The 12,624-nt window shown below is 40.6% G+C and overlaps 1 long non-coding RNA gene across 2 annotated transcripts; it reads right to left on the reverse strand.

The window, feature by feature from the left end:
- Positions 1 to 563: 563 nt before the first annotated feature.
- Positions 564 to 6,035, reverse strand: LOC137224472 (uncharacterized). 2 transcript variants are annotated; one of them, XR_010943354.1, is made up of 4 exons: positions 6,000 to 6,035; positions 2,222 to 2,316; positions 1,998 to 2,116; positions 564 to 1,865 (listed from the first exon to the last, which is right to left on the reverse strand). It is a non-coding gene; the product is annotated as an uncharacterized lncRNA (long non-coding RNA). The 2 variants fall into 2 exon arrangements; XR_010943355.1 differs by having other exon boundaries at positions 564 to 1,828; positions 1,915 to 2,116.
- Between the last annotated feature and the right edge of the window lie 6,589 nt (positions 6,036 to 12,624).

Consider the following 12,624-nt stretch of genomic DNA (forward strand, 5'->3'; position numbering starts at 1 on the left):
TGGCCTGAGCATTGAGATTTTTAAATGTTCCCTAAGTGATTCTAATAGGAAGCCAAGATTGAGAACCACTGGTCTAGAGTCAATGCCATAGCCCAAAGAGTAAGTCTATGAGTCAGGGCCCAGGTGCACAGAGGATTCATGAGTCTGAGGTGTGCCATCCCTCAGATCTCCCCTCCCCAAGAAGGAAAATCTGATCTGCCTTTTAAGGCTGAGCCAGAACAAAATTCATGACCATATGGTGATAGAAGCCACACAGGGTGGAGCAATTGATTCCAGGCAATGCTCTACCTAATGGTATCAATGCTGTGTTGAGAAAGTCCTCTCTCGCATTTCTGAATGTCTTTCTGGGTTTACTAAGAATGCACTTCTTCTTTACCTGGGCCATTTCTTAGACAACTGGGTCCCATCTCAGAGATTATGATTCACCAAGCCTGGGGTGGAGCCCAAAAATGTGCATTTCTAACAAATTCCTCGGTGATGCTGAGGCTTTTGGTGCAAGAATCATATTTTGAGAACCGTTTCATCAACACAATTCCTCATGAACAGTGGTACTCAAACTTCGTTGTATATTTAAAAGCTAATTAAAAAACAAACAAACATAAAAGCCCCAGAGGCCCTGGCTTTGTAATTGAATCCAGTCTGGGCCTTTATGTTTTTACCAAGTTCCCCAGGGATTTTGACACCCACCAAAGTTTGAGAACCATTGCTTTAATTAGTGACTTTTTCAGCCCAGGAGTCATTTGGCAATTGTTGGTTTTCACAACCAGGGGAGAGAGTATAGTCGTACTGCAGGCATCTAATGGGTAGAGGCCAGGGGTGTTGCTAACCATCCCTTGATGAACAGGACAGCCTCCCACTACAAAGAATTATCCAGCTTAAATTATCAACAGTGTACAAATTGAGGAACCCTGGGATAGAACATAGTTTGAGCACTGCAAGTCTTACTCAATTCCCTTATTTTACAAATGAGGAAACTTAGGCCCACAGGTCACATAGATAGGCAGTGGCAGGAGTAGTGTGCTTAATTTTATACACCAAAATATAAAACATGTGTGCTGAATGTCATGGAGCACTGGATGATAGTAGCTTTGCAAAATTTTTTTAAAAGAGAAAGAAAACAAAAATGCATGAAATTAAGAAAGAAACAAATGATGATTTGAGAAAAGGAGCCATTGGAAGCATAAGATATTGAAATTGCTGCTGGGAGCCTGCAATTTCGCTTTTGTTCTCCATTCCTTACAAATTCAGAGAACAGCCAAAGCACTAGTGAATCCATCCAAAAGCTCTAAAAGGGATTCCATCATTTCCTTTTTTTATTGTCTTTGGAATGAATCTTGACAGAAGCTTGAATTTCCTTTTGACTTCTGTGTACAATCAACAGCATCATCATTGCACCCCTTGCTTTAGGGAACCTCCAGCAGGAATGAATTCAGAAAAGGGAAGATCTTCAAATGCTTCTTGTTTTTCCCCAAATCAACTTAGTTTTTTTTTTTTCCATAGGTGACTTCTCTCTTTCCTGCAAAATCTTTAGGGAACAATAAAAAGTGTACTCAGACTTTAGCAGTAGACTCAACTGACACTTTCCATAAGCAAATCTAACGCTCGTTTATTTTGATCATGTGTAACCAGGGCTCTTGCTTACTCCAAACATCTTTGATTCCCTTGAAATGAAAGGAATAATTCTCACTATGCAGCAACCCAGGCTGTTCAGCTGCTGTTGATGCGGTGGCAAGGGAGCTGTTTGGAACTTTTTTTCTTATTCAAATAAGATCACCTGAAGACTTTTTTCCTCCAAATAAGTTAGTGTGAAGGGCAAGCCACCAACAATCTGTCAACATAAGAGAGAGAGAGAGAAAAGGGCCTCCCTGGAAGGAAGAGGGATATTTTTTTTAGAAAAATTAATATTTAACTTACATTTAAAATCAAACAGGAGCTGCCACATTCCAGGACTGTCTGTCCCTTTCCAACTGCCTTAATAGCTCTGTCCCTGTGCTTACCTTAATTCCTGACTGAGCTCTAAAATTCCAAATCAAATAAAACACTTGCAAACACTCTGTCCCCACACTCTTCTCATGGAGGCATTCCAACTTCATTCCTCAGGAGACTCACATTCTAGCTGAACAAGAAAAAAAAAGTGAAATAAAGAATGATAATTATTCCCCAAATAATTTAAGTTAAAAACACAATTTAGATTGAAATTCGGAGAATCCAGTGGGCCTACCCTTATCCAGTGGACTTGGTATCATGCCAGTTCTTCTCACAAACATGTAGTCATTTGACTTGCAAGGAAGGGTCTCTCTGAGTAATGTATTCGTACTGTAATTTTACCAGTGAGAAAGCTGAGGTTTATAAATGAGGGATGACTTACCAAAGGTTAGTTTGCACGTTACAGGGCCAGGACTGAAGCCTGTTTAGTGTTTCTCCCACTGCACTCCACTGCCTCTTTCTAGGCCTTAAATATCTTCATAGCCCCTGTCAAAATTCTGCTTGGGTTAAACTTGTACAGACCACATTTTTTCTTTAGTTACCAACTTTGTTTTATGTTCCTCATTCAGCTAGAACAGGGGTCCCCAACCCCCAGGCCAAGGACTGGTACTGGTTGGGGGCCTGTTAGGAACCAGGCCGCACAGCAGGAGGTGAGCGGTAGGCAAGTGAGCGAAACTTTTTCTGTATTTACAGCCGCTCCCCATCACTGCCTGAGCTCTGTCTCCTGTCAGATCAGCCACCGCATTAGATTCTCATAGGAGCGTGAACCCTACTATGAATTGCACATGCGAGGGACATAGGTTGCACGCTCCTTATGAGAATCTAATGTCTGATGACCTGAGGTGGAGCTGAAGCAGTGATGCTAGCACTGGGGAGTGGCTGCAAATACAGATTATCATTAGCAGAGAGGTTTGACTGCACAGAGACCATAATAAATCAATTGCTTGCAGACTCATATCAAAACCCTATCAGTGGGCTTCCCTGGTGGCGCAGTGGTTGAGAGTCCGCCTGCCGATGCAGGGGACACGGGTTCATGCACCGGTCCGGGAAGATCCCACATGCCGTGGAGCGGCTGGGCCCGTGAGCCATGGCCGCTGAGCCTGCGCGTCCAGAGCCTGTGCTCCACGGCGGGAGAGGCCACAGCAGTGAGAGGCCCGTGTACCGCAAAAAAAAAAAAAAAAAAAAAAACCCTACCAGTGAGTGGCAAGTGAAAATAAGCTCAGGGCTTCCACTGATTCTGCATTATGGTGAGTTGTATAATTATTTTATTATATATTACAATGTAATAATAATAGAAATAAAGTGCACAATAAGTGTAATGTGCTTGAATCATCCCCAAACCATCCCCCCACCCCCCCAGGTCTGTGGAAAAGTTGTCTTCCACAAAAACGGTCCCTGGTGCCAAAAAGGTTGGGGACCACTGAGCTAGAGTCACAGGCTCATAAAATTTTTCTGCAGAATAAATGTGGACAAGGTGTGTGTATCTGTGTGTAAAATCATATGTATTGGACAGAGGCTGAATATGACTGTGAACTCAACTTGATAAGTGATCTAATGCCTGTAGAAACAGTCATGACCACGAGAGTAAATAGGTTTAATTCATTCCTACATTAGAGATGTCAGGTCACTGTTCGCGGATGCAAAGAAAAACCTTACCCATCAGAAATTCTGGGAGAGATGAGACTGTATGCATGAGTGATACATCATTCTGAGGTTACCCTCATGCCTTTCCTATCTTTGAGACCCACCCTCCCATCTCCATCCTTGAATTCTTCATGTGAAACCCCACATTTCACGTTCAGCCCTCCTGTAGTAGTTGGAGGAGGCTTTCTCCCATGGGAAAGACAGCTTCACTGTTCCTCAACTGGCCTGCTCTGCCCTCGAAATCTGATTTAGAAACTGAAACCCATGTCTTCTCCTGTTTGAAGATATTTGGGTTGATAATCACTTCTCTTTTTCCAACTTCAATTTTGAAACCATTTGAAAAGACTCAGAAATGGAAGCAATAAATACCTAAATATCACTTTGTTGCTGAAAAGCAGGTTTGAAGAATATGGGTTTTAATATGCAGTAAATGATCTTTCTGTTCCTTCTGCCACCCACGCCCTGAAATCAAACTACCTGCCTATGCTCAGGCCAAGCTGGTCAACTTCTGAAATATTAATCTAGAAGTTTTCTCATCATGACAAATAAGGAGAATAGGGGCTCCCCTCCAACACTCTACTTATCTAAATAGAATAATTATCACCCCGTTTCTTCTGAAATGGGGCCCCGCTTGTTCCTGCTTGTTCTAACTGAGGTTATTTTCCAACCAGTCCCCTATTCCCAGCTTTCGGACATCACCAACGCCAGTAAGCTGCCTGGACCTGTGACTAGTTCTTGTTGACAATATCCTTAGGTCTGCCATGGTACCCGCCTTCTGTCTCTTACAGTCACCCCTGATGTGGACTGCTTTGCTATTGGACACCTGGCTGAATTTCATCCTGTTGCTTACTGATTCTGTATTTCTAAGCCTGGCCTACTAAAGTGTTTCCATTCTGTTGTCAGACCTTCCCTCTGTATCTGTTTTACCCTGCTTGTGACTGGTTCCCAAGCGGACACTGAGGCCTTTCCTGGCTACAGCAGAACTGTAGGTATTCTCATCTCTCCGGCCTCAGCTTCATAGTGAAAGGATGGAGGAGGCCACTTCAAAATGAAACATATCAATTTCCAGCAAAAACAGACTGTTGCAGTTTCCACATTTTGTTGGGGACCTAGATGGAGAGCTAAATGTAGAACGTACAGGAAGGAATATAAAGGTATCATTTGTTTGGTAAAGAATTTCCATTAAATTCCCTGGTAGCATTAAATTTTTATCTTTGTTCAGGTTCAGCTAATGCTAATTGAGGATTCTGAGCTGGAAATATTTTGTGATTTTATTTGATCCTTGGAGTTGGGAGTTGGGGAGAAGTTATGGATATGTGGTTATACAAACTTTACAAATAAAGAAATTTGGGTAGAAAAAGTTAAAAGTTCACAGACCAAATAAGTTAGGGAGTCACGACTTGAGTGAGTCCAAAGTCCACTTTCCTGAAGCTCTCTTCCTTCTCCTGTTAGGGTCTCTAGACAGGAATTTCTTTTAGTACCTTCTGACAGAGGCTTTGTTCTAGACAACTTCTCCAGCCTTCTGGTAGCCACCAGATTCAGCTTCTGGTGGGATCACAGGGAAATAAAAAAGAGCCAAATATTTGGGCAATAAAGCCTCAGCTACTAAGACACCCTGAATTCTAGAGCTGTGTGCCTGCCTCTCTCACACTGTCTGCTTTGCCCACTGTTATCACCATTTCCTTCTTTTTGGACCATTTCCAACAATGTCCACGTCATGAATGGTCCAGCCTATGGTACTCTGCGTGCTGGCGTCCCTGCTTCTCTGGAGAGCATTTAGATGTGCCTCTGCCAGGACTGCTGAGCCTTCTCCCCGGTTCTGTTCTCCAGGGTCTGATAGGTATTAGCAGCCCTCCCAAACTGCTGGAGGATGAGCTCTCTCCAAGTCTCAAGGAGATGTATAGTCCTTCTCCTCCAGCCCCAGAAATTTCAACATCTCATTAATAGCTTTGTCTGTGGTAAAACTAGGATAAATTGCTTTCGAAGTAATAAAATGATACATAATTTTAATTTTAAATATATATAAAACATAATTGCCCCATCTTTTACGAAAATTTGATTTGTAGACACAAAGATTAACAACCTATATGATTTGCTACCAACTATAGAATAAAAGGAAATTAAGTAAAGAGGCAACATTTACCATATATATATGGGAAACTTGAGAGGAAAGAGAAACAATTTTGTTTTCCTTTTGAATAAAGAAAAGTATCCTCTGCAGAAGTTTTCAAACTGTTCAATAAAATTTTGTGATCAAAATAAAATTATCAAAGCTAAAATACCAAACTCCATGTTTTTAAAATAGATTATTTTGCTTACCACATTGATTTTAAAGAATTCATTTGAACAAAAACATTGGCAGAACTCACCATAAAACGCACCAATGTGGCTCTGCTGGAAACCTTGTCATGCATTGTAATTGACTATTTTAGGTTCTGACTTCACTACTCATCTTGGCTCCCCTGAAAATAGACTCCAGCTTCCTGATTACCTGACCACCTGTTCCTCCTCCCCAGCCTGGCTGGGTGCCTGCCTGTGGTTTCTTTAACCATGCTGCCTCATACACCAGCCCACTCCTGCTGGTTCTCTCCCAAATTACCTTTCATTAGCAGGACCTGACCATGTGCAGATTACCCAAATGGAAACTTATTTTTAAAATACCTAATGAGGGCTTCCCTGGTGGCGCAGTGGTTGACAGTCTGCCTGCCGATGCAGGAGACGCGGGTTCGTGCCCCGGTCCGGGAAGATCCCACATGCCGCGGAGAGGCTGGGCCCGTGAGCCATGGCCGCTAAGCCTGAGCGTCCGGAGCCTGTGCTCCGCAACGGGAGAGGCCACAACAGTGAGAGGCCCACGTAAAGCAAAAAAAAAAAACAAAACAAAAACTTAATGAACATCATCCTCTTAGCCTTTTGGGAAGAAAGAAATTTACTACATCTTAACACTGTCTGTGTTCTAGAAAATACTATTTGAATGAGTGAATGAAATAAATGTATTTCAAAAGAGCCAGGCACATAATATAACCCCGGACAGGAAATCAGAATGCCCTGGATCCTGTTCTGGCTCAGTCGTGATACCCTAGGCAAGACATTCCTTCCTGGGCCTCCTTTACCCCCAGTCAGGAAAGGAAGTTGTGGAACTGGACTTCTGAGATCCATTCCAGCTTTAAGTAATTTTTGATTCTTTCATTTTAAAAGTGTAATGTTATCACATTCTTAGTGGTTTTCCAAAGAATTACTCCCCCTCTTCCTACATTTATCTCTGGGATAAAGCTAAACTTAGATTCCCAAGCAAATTTCAAAGCTCCCTCTGGGGTCGTTAAAAGTCTCATCTTACTTCAGAGCTTGTTGGTTTTGCCTTGAACTATCAGCCAGCCTTAGCCAGTAGGACAGGAGACGAGTTATTGTTTTGAGGTAACCCGAGGCGTAGTAACAATTCCAGGCACTGAAGAGTTGATCCATATGCCTGCACTCCCTGGGGAACCTCCAACTTCAGCATATCCAGCGTATGTATTCTCCTTCTCTCTCTCTGCCTTTACCGGCAGGAAAGAATCATGAGAGGAATCCAGGATTTAGGGAAAATAATGAGTAGAGGTACTGCTACCCTTTTCTCCCATCCTAGTTGATAAATGGAGAAGGTAAGACCCAAATGCAGCGATGAAGTGGCTCAACTGAAAAAAACTTAAGAAATAATTGGCCAAACCAATATCTTAACTCCTCTCTTCCATTGAATCTGACACCCTTATCACCTTACCCTTGGAAGAGTGGTATACTGACTTGTGTCAATTTACTTTTGGAGAAGGGACAATTTGTATTTACAATTTAACTTATCTCCAAACCACTTTCAGATTTTTAATCAGAACTTTTAAGGTACTGTAGAATATATTCATATACATATGATGTATATATATGCTTAAAAACTTTTTAGATAACTTTTTCCTCTTAGTTCCAACGAGGTAAATTAAATAAATAAAATCTCCATTTTCTCCCACTTCAGTCCTAATACACCTACAAAAAAACATGGGACACTAACTTGAACTGCTGCATCTCAAAGACTGCCAGACCTTTGATTCTACCATGCAAAATGTAACCATATGTCTGTTTGTTAAAATAAACATAGAATAAATTGTATGGTTGGTTGCCTTCAAAGTAGACACGCTGGATGCCATATACTAACTCCATTTATGACACCAATGCTTTGGGAAGGATTTGTAGAGAAATTTTGCATATTATTTTATAATCAAAACTGAATTTTTACAAAAAAAGGTCTTCCTTAACTTATTTTCCAGAATCAACTTCAAGTGACGTTTAGATGTTTCCAGGAATCAAATGTACTTTGAAAAGATAAAGAATTACTATCATTAAAAATATTGCAATCGGGGCTTCCCTAGTGGTGCAGTGGTTGAGAGTCCGCCTGCCAATTCAGGGGACACGGGTTCGTGCCCCGGTCCGGGAAGATCCCACATGCCGTGGAGCGGCTGGGACCATGAGCCATGGCCACTGAGCCTGCGCATCCGGAGCCTGTGCTCCGCAACGGGAGAGGCCACGACAGTGAGGCCCGCGTGCTGCACAAAAAACAAAAAATTGCAATGACTGAAGCCAAACTTCTAATGAGTCAGAGGCTTTCCTTTTGATTCATGAATAATCATTTAATATATAATAATATTACTTTTAGTAAATGGCATCATCTTAATTTTTGTAGTACTTGATCATTTTCAAAGCCCTTCTACACATGCAAAATGATAGATTCTCTCTCCCCGCCTGGTCTGGTCTCCTAGGCATTCCTTGTACAAAGCCTTTGGGTTATATTGCAAAGCAAGGGAAAAGCAAAATCTCACTCAGCCGCTAAGACTGCTTTTAGCACACACTCATCCATATCCAGGAACTGAATACTCCAAAGCAATCCATTCCTCCTCTTTTTCCAAAACCCCATTCAATTTCCCTCACTGAAAACTTTAGCCAGGAGGGAAACAATTTTATTAAAGCAATATACTTAACTTTCTGAAGGTGTTGCTGCATTTTGAGAGATAAACTTGACCAAAATGATTCCCAAAATTTAGGATATATGAAAGAGTTACTATTGAATGTCCTATTCCTCTATTTTTTCCTCTACTTCATTCCTGATATATCCACAAGAAAACAAGACTGACTTCTACACTCTGCATCTGAAAGACTGCCAGATCTCAGATTCTATCACTCCATATTGGAAATTCTCTAGGAATCTGCTTCTGTATTATTGCAGGATAACAGGAAAGAACAGATGAAAATAGGAGCTTATCCTCACTGCCTCATTTTAATCAGCAAAACTTATAACCCTTTTCTTGGAAGATTATGCCATAATTGACAAAGGCTTTCTGACAACCCTGAAGGACATTAAAAGCCAGAGATAAATTTTTTTCATTTATTCATTTTTTTTCCGCGGTGACATTCCTCTTAAGAGGGTCTCTCATCTAACATTTTAAGAACAGATCAATGAAGCCAAATTATGTATTTATTCATAATCTCTGTTCTTTTTCCATGAGTATAAATCAAAACTTCTCAAATTGTCCTGAAAATGAAACAGATCAAGACCTGGGGATTTCCCTCATCCTCAGTCCCACAATGAGTCTGGAACTAAGTCAGCGAATGAAGTTTGGTAACTAGCTTTCTGGTGGTGGTAGGCCAAATCACCAGCCTCCTACTGCCATGCTTGTCCAAGTTTCCCACTACCTTCCCTTCTCCCCACAATCACACACTGACTTACCATTCAGAGAGCAAGTTGAAGAGGTTATCATGAGCATCAGTCTCAACAGAGACAAGCTTGAATAGTTAAGCTCATAGGATGTTCTGGGATGAGAAAAGCTTTTAAGATCATCTAGTGCTTTTAAGATTCAGCTGAAGACCTCCAGGTCTAGATTGGAAAGTTAACACACAAGCATACAATGATTTCGTGGCTAAGCTAGCATGAAAAAATACTTCGGTAGACAAAGCTTTTTCTTGGGAGAAAGAATTTATCAAGATTGAGGTTTGAACTCTTCCCAGCTAATTTGCTTAAATTATCATTAGACTGCAATCAGTGAGATGCTTTAGAGGTACTTAGAGTCCTTGAGACCTTTTGGAACCCCTGCTTCCACTTCAGCCAGAGCTCTTGGATTTTATTTGCATATAATGCATTAGAAAAGAAAGGTGCTGTGGTTTTGAAACTTGGAAAAACCCTCATTTCAGATAGGCCAAACTTTCAACCAACGTACCTTCATACAAGTCCGGGCATACAAGGATCTGGGGAGGAGAACTTCCTAAGGACAAAGAAAACATATACATAATTTCTCAAGTTCTCAATACCGATGTTCAAAGTTGAAAACATCAATATTGTTCAATTGCACGAGACTTTATAAATTGCTTTTGCTTTTATTTTACATTACATTTGTGATATGCTCAGATTTCTGTGGAAGAGAATATTATTTACTTCTAGGCTACAGGTCAAAATGTCCAAGGAAACAAAAAAAGCATGCTGTAGTCAGCAGTTCTGAATCTGAATCCACCAGATCTACAATCTGAAGATGGATCCAAACACAATGGAAATTCAATGAAGGGTCGGGGGTGAACTCTGAAAAATAATTTTACTTCCGAAAGGCAAGCTGGAGAAACTCGGGAAAACAAAGACAGAGCCACTGGGTAAATCCAACCAATTTTCTCTGGGAATACCAGACAAGAGAAAATATTTCTTGGGACTTCCCTGGTGGCGCAGTTGTTAAGAATTCACCTGCCAATGCAGGGGACACGGGTTCAAGCCCTGGTCGGGGAAGATCCCACATGCCACGGAGCAACTAAACCCATGCACCACAACTACTGAGCCTGTGCTCTAGAGCCCGCGAGCCACAACTACTGGTTTGTGCTGCAACTACTGAAGCCCGCACACCTAGATCCTGTGCTCCTCAGCATGAGAAGCCACTGCAATGAGAAGCTCATGCACGAAGATGAAGAGTAGCCCCTGCTTGCCACAGCTAGAGAAAGCCCACGTGCAGCAACGAAGACCCAACACAGCCAAAAAACACAAAAAAACAACAAAAAACAGAGAAGATATTTCTTTATCAAGTCTCTTCCCTCGATTTCATTTTTTCTTTCCTAGTCTTCCCCATATCATTAAATTCACCAATATCCACCTAGTTGCTCAAACCAAAAAATCGAAAATTATTCTTGAGATCTAGTTTTCCTCATACTCAATAGCTAATCACTCAAATTTAAAAATATATTTGTCTATTTGGATAAAGAAGATGTGGCACATATATACAATGGAATATTACTCAGCCATAAAAAGAAATGAAATTGAGTTATTTGTAATGAGGTGGATAGACCTAGCGTCTGTCGTACAGAGTGAAGTAAGTTAGAAAGAGAAAGACAAATACCGTATGCTAACACATATATATGGAATTTAAGAAAAAAAAATGTCATGAGGAACCTAGGGGTAAGACAGGAATAAAGACACAGACCTACTAGAGAACGGACTTGAGGATATGGGGAGGGAGAAGGGTAAGCTGTGACAAAGCGAGAGAGAGGCATGGACATATATACACTACCAAACGTAAGGTAGATAGCTAGTGGGAAGCAGCCGCATAGCACAGGGAGATCAGCTCGGTGCTTTGTGACCACCTAGAGGGCTGGGATAGGGAGGGTGGGAGGGAGGGAGACGCAAGAGGGAAGAGATACGGGAACATATGTATATGTATAACTGATTCACTTTGTTATAAAGCAGAAACAAACAAAAAAAAGTATTTGGCATTAAAAAAATAAAGTATTTGACATTTGACTCAAAAAATATATATATATATATATTTGTCCATTCAAATTTTAAAATACAACTCTAACTCATTCCCTTTGTCTGCAATCCAGTCCACCACTCTAGAGCAAATCACCATAATCTGTCACTTGGTAAACCGAAATAGCCCTTTTTCTGGTCTCCCACTTTTCATGATTGTCCTTCTCCAATTTATTCTCCATACAACAGCAAAAGGATCTATTAAATTCGTGTAAATATGATTGTGTCATTCCCCATCATGATATTCTTCAATGATTTCCTATTGCAGTTGAGATAAAATGCAAAATCCTTAATTTTTCTGCAAGGTAATGCATGATCTAGCCAATGCCAAACTCAGTCTTACTTCTTGTAAATTTCTTACTTCTTGTAAATTTCTTCCTACTTCCTACCTCTATTTTTACTGGACACCTTTCATGTTCATAAACGTGCCCCAATATTTCACACCTCAGATCCTTTCCACGTGTTACTCTCTCTTTTTAGAATTCTCCCCGTTTTTTAGTTATCAACCTAAATATTACTTTCTCAGAGGGATTTTTGTTACCCCTACAATACTAAATCCCTCTCATAATCTATTGCACAGTACACTCTCATTTTTCTTCATGGCACTGAGCACAATGTATATATTTGTGTTTCGTTTTTGTCGTTCTCCTTTAATAAATCACAAGCTCTATGAAGGCAGGAATCAGATATTTTGTTCACCATCGTGTACCCAGCAACTAAAACAGTACCTGACGTTTACCAACACTGTCAATTGACTAGTCAGCTGAAAGAACCAATGAATGAATAAGTGAAGTAAATAGAAAGATAACAAATATTCAGCTTATATACACCATGAAAAACTCAGGGAAAGCTTCCTTTTTCAATCTCCATGGTCTCTGCAGCTTCCATCAATTTGTTTTCATCATCCCCCATGATGAACAGTAGAAAACAGTTAAGTGAATTCACTTGGCATCTCTTTAGATATTTGAAACAACTCATGTTTCTGAATTCTTTTAAATTCTTTCATCTTTCATAAGATACATAATAATGGCATGAATTTAATATGTATCTTTTATGTTTCTGTTATGTTCAAGGGACTTGCCTGATTTAATGGAGAATGCAAGAGTAGATAATAGACCTGTCCTCAAAAAGGACAATCTAGGGGACGTAGAAACAAACACAACTCAAAGTATTAATACAAGGTGACTGTTGTTTTAAGAAAC

This window comes from Pseudorca crassidens, chromosome 5 (assembly GCF_039906515.1).
Source record: "Pseudorca crassidens isolate mPseCra1 chromosome 5, mPseCra1.hap1, whole genome shotgun sequence".
NCBI lineage: Eukaryota > Metazoa > Chordata > Mammalia > Artiodactyla > Delphinidae > Pseudorca > Pseudorca crassidens.